General features: G+C 35.9%; 1 pseudogene; it reads left to right on the top strand.

The window, feature by feature from the left end:
- Positions 1-4,813: 4,813 nt before the first annotated feature.
- LOC127796589 (APETALA2-like protein 1) lies at positions 4,814-8,859 on the top strand (annotated as a pseudogene).
- Positions 8,860-9,220: the final 361 nt, after the last annotated feature.

The following is a 9,220-nucleotide window of genomic DNA, read 5'->3' as shown; positions in this document are numbered from 1 at the left end:
TGTTTGATACCATAAGCTATAAAATAGTTTATTTTTGTATAATTATCCATAATACCCTTAGTAGTTATAGAATGATAATTTAAAAATTAATTAGTATATATATATAAATTTCAAGTATTATAACTAATGAATTATGAGAAGAAAAACGCTTGATTGCGAGAGAGAGGAAGAGATCTAAAAATGGAGATGGTGGTGGAGAAGAGAGATGCTTGATTGCGTGGTAATTCTTTGTTAAAAATAAGAGTAAAATTGTCACAAAAATGTCATTAAAATGTGACCGTTTAATCAAATGTTGTAGAAGTTGGAGTATCCCAGGAAAAAATCAACTTCTACCTTTTCTAAAAATTAGTAGAAGTTATAAACTAGAATTCTACAAATTAAAACAAACACTATGTTTCACTTTTTTGAAACTAGAAACTAAAAGTTGTAGATTTTAAACTGTAACAAATAGGCTTACTAGCCCTCAAGGTATAAGTTGAACAGTCAGACAAACAATATACCGAATTCGTATTTATGGATCGTGAATTCAATTTTTATTCTGCGCAGAGTCACAGACTTATAATTTACTTATCTGTCAAAATTAAAAGTAAGAGTGACACGAACTACATGAGGCGGTCATCCCAAGTGGGGACCCCACCAGATTAAATAAATTAATCTGACTAAGGTCTGACAGTCTTACTCAAAAGGCCATGGATTCGGCCAATCAATGCCTTAAGTTTATTTATTATTCCATACGAAGCATCTTGATCGCGTCGAAGCTTTTACACTTGTACTAGAAATCACGACGATCAATCAAAATACTTGTTAGTGACATTGTTAGCCGTGGCCAATGACGCTATTGTGACCTTATTAGCTAGCATGTTTTAAAACTGAACGGGATATTAAGTCTCTAAAGATATAATATCATATGTTCCAATATTCTACATTACAAACTAATTTTCTATTAAGATTTCAATACGACTATCATTTTTTATAAAAAATAAAATAAAATTAAAGAATTTATAAAAATTATTTTATAAAACTAAACAAAGCCTAAAATTGAGTGTCGAGTTTGAAAAAAATAAAGTAAATTCATGTGTTTTGTACGCAACAAATGAAGTGAAATGAGAAAGAAGAAAAAAAAAAGAGAGAGAGAGAGAAAATAGGGGAGGGGGAGGGGGGATTTTAGTATTTTGGTTTATTTTCAAGAAATGGTTGCATCCCTTGAATTAGACGGTAGTGATTGTTTACTCTCCTTTATTTTGCTTTTTTTTTTCTTCTTATTTTTTATAAGTTAATTTTTTTTCTCCATAAAAAAAAATCAATTTCTTTCCCAAACTTTATAAAAAGGATTCGAGAAAATATTAGTGACGCTACACAGTATTGATAACCCTATCTAATGATGGGAGTGAATAAAATTTATTTAAAAATTATTAAAATAAATAAATAACTAATAACTCACTCATCCATGGCCATGTGGAGGAGATGGCGGAAGCATGCAGATGGCAGCTCCGGATTGGTGGGACGGAAAAGATTAAGATGGCTTTGGCAAAATATGATTGAGTTAACCGGCTACAGCCACGGGTAGGGTGGCTCCGTGGCTGAACCTGAACTTTCTGGAATTAAGCTTACCCGAGATTAAGATATGTACAGAAAAAATATATATATATAATATTTTTATTAAATTTATTTAATAATTTTTAAAATAAAATTACGTCAATTTTTTATCTTGAATTATTTAAATAAATTATTTATTTCTCTCTCTCCTAAATAAATTTATGTTGAACATTACAAATAAAAAAATAATTAATATGTCTTTCAATGTATTTTAAAAAATTTAACAAACAATCTGATAAAAAATTTTGTTGTTATCAAAATATAACAATTAAAATTTGTGAGATGGGGTCCACTCGAGTTCGGTGTCGGGTGAAGTTGGGTTGCCGTAAGAGATGTCACCATAAGGGAGGTTACCGTTAGGATGCTCACCGCAAGGATCCGCCACTAGCTCCTGCCACTAGTTTTCGCCACAAGTTCTTGCCTCAAGTTCTCACCACTAGTTTTCGCCACAAGTTCTTGCCTCAAACTCTCGCCACTAGCCTTCGTCTTGCCACTAGCTCTTGCCTCAAACTCTTGTCACTAGCTTTTGCCACAAGCTCTTGCCTCAAGTTCTTGGCACTAAATCTAACCGTAAGGATTTGCCACTAGGTCTTGCCTCAAGCTCTTGTCACTAGCTTTCGCCACAAGCTCTTGCCTTAAGCTCTCGCCACAAGCTCTTGCCACTAGCTTTTGCCACAAGCTCTTGTCTCAAACTCTTGTTATTAGTTTTCGCCACAAGCTTTTGTCTCAAGCTCTTGCCACTAAGTCTTGTCGCAAGGATTTGCCACTAGATCTCGTTGCAAGGTCTTGCCGTAAGGATTTAGCCCTGCTGCTGCTCAAAAAATTGGTTAGAAGGCCCACGAGAATCTTCCCCCGCAAAGACCCTTCGATGCCAAAGTCAGTCCCAAATCCCAATAACTATTCACAAAAATAGTAAAAGTGTATTCAAAGTGTCAAGTTTTACCGAAGTTGAAAGTCCTCATTAATGTCCTGTAGATGGGTATTTATAGGGCGCAATTTTCAAGGATGGCTAGTGTTGACACGTGGCGTTTGCCGAGTGGGACTCTTCGCTTTTTCAGAAAGCGCACACTGCTGCAAGCCTTTGGGCATGCCGTAGGGTCGGGTTAGCTACAAGGCCCTCTTGGCAAGCGCGCATGGCTTCGGCTAGCCACAAGCTTGTGTGCTTGCGACAATGTGCCTCGAGCCCAACCAGTTGGGCTCGCGGCACACTTGGATTGTGTCGCGAACCCAAGTGGGCGGTTGAGGAAGGTTGCGGGCTTGCGGCATTCATATGCCACGAGCTCTTGCGACCGTTGTGGGGGTTTGCAGCAGTGTGCCACAAGCTTACGGCACACTGTCGTGAGCTTGGTCGAAAAACTTCCTTAAACTTCTTTCACCCATTTCTTTGGCACAACAATTTCATATCTTGATTCAAAAAATATTTCAACCTTATCTTGATACAAACATTGTACAATTAACTAGTTGTGTCCAAATTCAAACACATTGTCATGAAATAAAAGTAAAATAATATTTGATAATAATTAAACTAAATTTATAATGCTTTAACAGTTACTACTTACAAATAATTAAATATAGATGAGCGGTAAGGGTGAGTACTGAAATTTTTTTACAGATTTCTAAAGCCTTCAATTGGAAATAAAAAAGAGAATTTGGACAAGATTTATTAATATTAACAGTATGAATGAATTGCCAAGAAAATTCAGAAAAGAAAAAAACACTCTAGCTAATCGTTTGGTTAATTGAACTTCTTTTCAATTGGGTCAACTTGTAGTTACTAAAAAGGAAAAGGAAAATAAAAAACAAGGATTTCAAGTACCTTCTTATTTATTGCTACATTAAGAATAAATTAGATAAACACTTACGATCTTCTTGGTGTTGTTGTTGTTGTTATAGTAATTAAGATTTTTTTTTTAAAATAAATTTTCCTAAAAAATCAAAAGGTTGCAAATAATCATCTTCACATGGCGTGGTTGGTGGTGGTGGACCTTTTTAGTTGGGTATAATTTAAAGAGCTTTTCTCTGTATTTTAAATGTACATTTGTAGCCAGTTTAAAATGAGTGAAGTGAACTCTCAAAGATGAAAATGGAAGTTGACCGAAATTAATTAATTAATTTTCTTTGATTCATTTCCTCTCACTTCTCACACACACACACACACATATATATATATATACAGTCTGTTCAGTGAGATTTCTATACAAATATGAAGTGGTAGTCGATCACACTTTGGTTAGTAGGTTGGATATTCTTTTAGTATTTAGCATGTTAGGTAATTATTATGAACAAATGTAACTAATTTGATAATAATAAAAAAAAAAGGGATCAAATTTAACCACTAAATTTGGGCCACGGGGGTTGGGGTTGGGGGTTGGGTTTCATTCATCAAATCAAATGATTGGGAACAGGAAGTGTACGTCTCTCAGGTGTCCTCTCTGCCAGTGCCAGCCAGGGCAACGAACTAATTGAATTGAATTCTACGAGTTGGTTGAGCAAGAGAGAGAGAGAGAGAGAGAGAGCGCGCGAGCGAGCGAGCGAGAAATATGATGATTCAGCAGCGGGCTCGACAATGTCCTGTTTGTTTAATTTAAAAGTTATAATTTTTAATTTTTAATTTAAAAAATATTAAAATGTAGTGTTTGTTTTAATTTATAAAATTTTAACTTATAGTTTCTACTAACTTTTAGAAGGGATAGAAACTAGCTTTTTCAAAATTAAGGTATCCCAACTTTTATAACTTTTGCTTAAATAATTATATTTTTATGATAATTTTGCCCTTATTTTTAGTAAAGAATTACCTTTTTATCTACGTAATCATGGATTTTTTTTCTCCATCGCCATCTCTATTTTTAAATCTCTTCCTCTCTCTCGTTATCTTCCTCTCTTTCTATATTTTAATTAATTTTTTTATAACACTTGAAATTTATACATATACACTAATTAATTTTTAAATTATTATTCTATAACTATTAAGGGTATTATGGATAATTATACAAAAATAAGTTATTTTATAGTTTATAGTATTAAACACCATAACCACTTAACTACAATTTCTAAGAAGTTACAACAAATAGATTCATAACTTATTTTAAATTTTAAAAATTATAATTTAAAAAAATATAAAATATAATTTCTTTAATTAAACGAATAAGGCCAATATCATCCGGTTAAAGTATCCTCTCCTCGGGCACAAACGGAACAGACATCAAAAAAAATTGTTTTGCTCTTGAATGAGCTCTTGGGCCTTCCACACGTCCCGTCTTCTGTTCTCTCTCTACAACCCAATCGGAGAGGGGGAGAGGCTAGAGAGAGAGAGGCTCTCTTTCCAATGCAATGCAATGCGATTCCAGAGAGACTTCCGAGGCTTCTTTTCTAGATGTTGGCGGAGAAGTCGCCGGGCGCTGACAGCAACTCCGTTGATTTCACTTGTACTTGTCCGTAGAGAAAGCTAAGTTCTAAGTTCTGATTCTCTCTCTCTCTCTCTGTTTCATGGTTTCGCTTCCTGATCACCTGCGATTATCGTCTCCGATTCGCCAAATTCCTTGTTAGTCGCTCGATTTATTGAATTCTTCAGTTGTGTGTATGAACGTATATAGTCGGAATCGAATTTGAGCGATTGGAGCGCCATGTTGAATCTCAATCTGAGTCCTGTCCGAAACGAAGACTCTGTGACGACAGGAGTGATGTTTCTGGAGGGGTCCGGGGGCGAGATGGACGAGACAGGGTCGTCGAATTCGTCCGTGGTGAATGTCGAAACTTCCAGCAATGCCGGTAACGACGAGATGTGCTCGGCACGTGCTCCGGAAGGAGACATAGTCGCCTTCGATTTCGGCATCTTGAAGGTTGGGGCCGGGTTCCACACCACCACTACCGATGTCGAGGACGATAAGAATGGAGTGACTGGAAATGAATTGGCGACTCGGGAGTTCTTCCCTGTGACTCGGAACACAGCGTCGTTTTGGCAGCCTGATTGTATAAATGTCTCGTTCATTCAAGCTAGCACTGGAATCTTACAAGGGGCGAGAGCCGCACAGCAACAAGAAGTAAAGAAGAGTTGACGAGGACCGAGGTCACGGAGCTCACAATATAGAGGAGTCACGTTCTACAGAAGAACTGGACGATGGGAATCGCATATATGGTGAGCTTAATTTATGTTTCAAATTTGAATCTTCTTGTATTCGTATTTCCTAGTTTGAGCTTGTGTTCGATATTCCTGTATGTTTATCTTCTTCTTCTCTGACCTTGTGTTCGATATTCCTGTATGTTTATCTTCTTCTTCTCTGACCTTGTGTTCGATATTCCTGTATGTTTATATCCGTCCGTCTTCTTCTACACAGGGATTGCGGGAAACAAGTGTATTTAGGTAAGAGAGTTCAATGACGCGATTATCTATTTTGATTGATTTGTATTGTTTTGGTAGTGAGTGAAGAAATTGCTCTATTTAACTGCTTATGGCCAATTTTGATGAAATTTTGGATGTTGGAACGTGATAGGCAGGTTTGACACTGCTCATGCTGCGGCTAGGTAATAACTGGGCCATAGAAGGAAAATTAGGGGTTTGGGTTATTTTCAAGCTGCCTTGATTGATTTTAGTTTGGTTTTGGGTATCAGAACCTATGATCGAGCTGCTATTTAGTTCAGGGGTTTTGATGCTGACATCAATTTTAGTCTCACCGATTATGAAGAGGATATGGAACAGGTTTGAAATGCACTCTGTTTCTTTTCTCCCAGTATATAAACAAATGCATATGGTACCAAGATTAGATTAGTTCTTAGCTTCTTTTGAATATCTGCAGATGAAGAACTTGAGCAAAGAAGAGTTTGTGCATATACTTCGTCGCCAGAGCACGGGTTTCTCAAGGGGGAGCTCAAGGTACAGGGGGGTGACCCTACACAAGTGTGGCCGATGGGAAGCTCGAATGGGGCAGTTCCTAGGCAAAAAGGGAGCAAACATATTTATCAACTTTTTTCAGATTGCTTTTATCTTTGATTTTAATGAGTTTAAATAGTTTGTCTGTCCATTAATTTAAACTGAAAATGATTTTAGATAATGAAGAAAAAGTTAATGATAAAAAGAAGTAGCAATATTTTAAACAATTCTCAATTATTTTTCAATCTTGCCTTTAAACAAAGGTAAAATTTATACGTAAAAGAAGGAAATAGCAAGAGCCCAATTTTCATCTTAGGGATGATGATCATCATACATTGCAGGTATGTATATCTTGGGCTATTCGACAGTGAAGTAGAAGCTGCAAGGTTTTTATGGTCATGAGTTACACTCTCCTGAAACTGAATTTATTACCCTACTCAGCAAAAAGAAAAAGAAAAAGAAAGAAAGAACAACAAAAGAGACTGAATTTATTACCCTAAATTCTGAACCTCCATGAGCGATCCAACCCTCATCTCCCTGTGATTTTCTTCAAATTAGGGCTTATGACAAGGCAGCTGTCAAATGTAATGGAAGAGAAGCAATCACCAACTTTGAGCCAAAAGCTTATGTAGGGGAGGTAATCACTGAGGCCAATGATGGAGGTAATGCATTATTTTTTCTTACTTTTTTTTTTTTGAACGTTTTAATTTTCAATGCCTTCAGTAGCAGCACGAGTTCTTATGTTCTTGAGTGCGGCATGTGGGGTTTCAATGCCTTCAATGCAGGTAGTGACTGCAATCTTTGATCTGAACTTGGGGATTTCAGTCCCTTCTTCTGGAGATGGTCCAAAGGATAATGAATATTTGCAGTATTTTCAGGCTTGCACTTATGATGTTCATGATGGAAGGAGATTGAATGTAATACTCAATTATGGTTGGTTAATTGGTTTCTCTTTTCTGGCCATTTTCATTCTGTAAATCCCATATGTTATATTTTCTACTCTTACTTGACTGAAACTGCTCAAATCTTTTGCCTAATGGAAGTAGGACACTTTTCTAGTAGAACCTTCTCATTGCTCAATATGTTTGCTTCTGGTTTGGCCTAAAGAATCCATACAACTTGTTCCAGTTCTTTTGAATAAATGTCTGTGAGATGCCATTTGCATCTAGAGTTAGGAGTTTGATAACCGTGTTCCTAATCTGCTATTGCAGATGCAGAACTGTGCAACAACAGCACTGTGGAATCTAACTCTTAAATGACTAACACTGACATCAGACTATTGTCCCCTATCAACTGCCGTATGTCCTACTTCCTCCAAAATTACAAGTTCTATTGCCTTGGTCTCAGAACATATTAAATTTTGTTAAATTATCATGCTGGCTGAGGAGCATTTGCCTGCTCCTCTAACTGGTATATATGCTACTTGAAATAAGCAATCATTTTTACTTTCCAAACCACACTTTGCTTGCAATCCTGAAAGAATTTAGCTGCTTATAAACATTTTAGATTAATTTTGACTAGTTCTTGGCATGCTATATCAAAATTTTCTTCTCTTGTGCAAGTGTAAAACCTTGACAACAGTAAACCATGGTGTTTCTGGAGCTTGTGCCATCTGATAATGAAAAGTAGTCATGAGACTTTATTTGAGCAGTGTCGTGTCTTGTGGTTCATTAACTAATGTATTGGCTAGGTAAACAGAAATCTTGGGTATATGATTTTGACAATTTATTACTATCAAGTGGATGATCAATATGGTAAGAAAAGGTGTTTCTTTATACAATTTCTGCATGCCTGGAATATGCTATATGACACTGCATAAATAGGAGCCTTATCAGGAAAATAGGATGATGGAAATCTTCCTACTACCTTGCTGAACTTGAAAATATGTTTGCATCTCAAAGGTTCCATGTTATAGTTGTGACAAGTTGGAAGTAAAGTTTCCATTGCTTGGTTGGTTGGCAGGAAAGAGCAATGACTAAAACAATTGAAAGTGGTTCTTCACAAAGGTTGCTGAACTTGGCAGGGCAAATGCATGGTCAGATTAGCCCAACCACAGTGGCATTTTCTACTGCAGCATCATCAGGATTCTCATCTCTCTCAGCTTCCAATCATCCATCAATATTTCTCAATCCAACGACGCTCATTCTCCATTTTTGACTCTCATGTCTGAACACTACTATCAAGTGAGCACACTGCAACCACTCTTTTCTCTGTAATAAGGGTGTTTAGGCAGCCACGATATTGTCTTTCAATTCACGTCATGTTTCAAGTATCAATTGATATTCTAAAACCACGCAAGTGATTCTATGGATCACTTACTTACTGGTGAAAAAAAAAAAAAAAAGATTTTATGTATCACTTTTGAATTAAAATACAAATTTCTTCTGTATAGGGCATTATGCTATGCCATGTTCAATTTTGAGCTTTTATCTAGAATTTAAGTGCTTTTGCTAATTGATTACGAACACATCATTTAACTAGAGAGACACTATTTTTAAAATTTGTTGTTTTATTGAATTTTTTTTAATTAACTGATACTATCTTTTATATTTATTCGTTGTTTATATTCAACATCTAGTACTGCATTACTATCATTATTTTGTGAGGCAGAACTAAACTTCTCGATTACTCAAAATTAATATTAATATTTAATATTATTCATCAAAATTTATTTTTCAATACTGCATTTAGGACCAGCTCAAGAGATTGGGGCCTAGGCCATTATTAATTTAGGGACCCCCAACCCCTTAATAAAAA

This window comes from Diospyros lotus, chromosome 3 (assembly GCF_014633365.1).
Source record: "Diospyros lotus cultivar Yz01 chromosome 3, ASM1463336v1, whole genome shotgun sequence".
Classification (NCBI taxonomy): Eukaryota; Viridiplantae; Streptophyta; class Magnoliopsida; order Ericales; family Ebenaceae; genus Diospyros; species Diospyros lotus.
Note: the sequence above shows the minus strand (reverse complement) of the source record. Positions and strands in the feature narration are given on the sequence as shown.